The following is a 283-nucleotide window of genomic DNA, read 5'->3' as shown; positions in this document are numbered from 1 at the left end:
GGCACCCAGCCCGCCCCCCACCCCGACCTGCAGCTCAGGAGTGAGGGCAGGCCCCTCGACAGCCCTCCTGACCTCGGTGATGACCCACGCCCACCCTGCGGCCCCGCTCACCTCGAGCGACTGATAGATGCCCTTGGACCGCGTCTTGTCAGCCTCCTTGGCCGGGAGCTCTGTCTCCTTGAACTTCAGGAACTGGCACCACAGGATCTGCGGGGGCAGAGCTGTCAGCAGCCGGGCCCGGGCTCCCACCGCGGCCCCGTGCCCCTGCCCGCCCGCCCGCCAG

Source organism: Myotis davidii, unplaced genomic scaffold (assembly GCF_000327345.1).
Source record: "Myotis davidii unplaced genomic scaffold, ASM32734v1 scaffold1509, whole genome shotgun sequence".
Taxonomy (NCBI): Eukaryota; Metazoa; Chordata; class Mammalia; order Chiroptera; family Vespertilionidae; genus Myotis; species Myotis davidii.
This window is presented reverse-complemented; position numbering follows the sequence as displayed.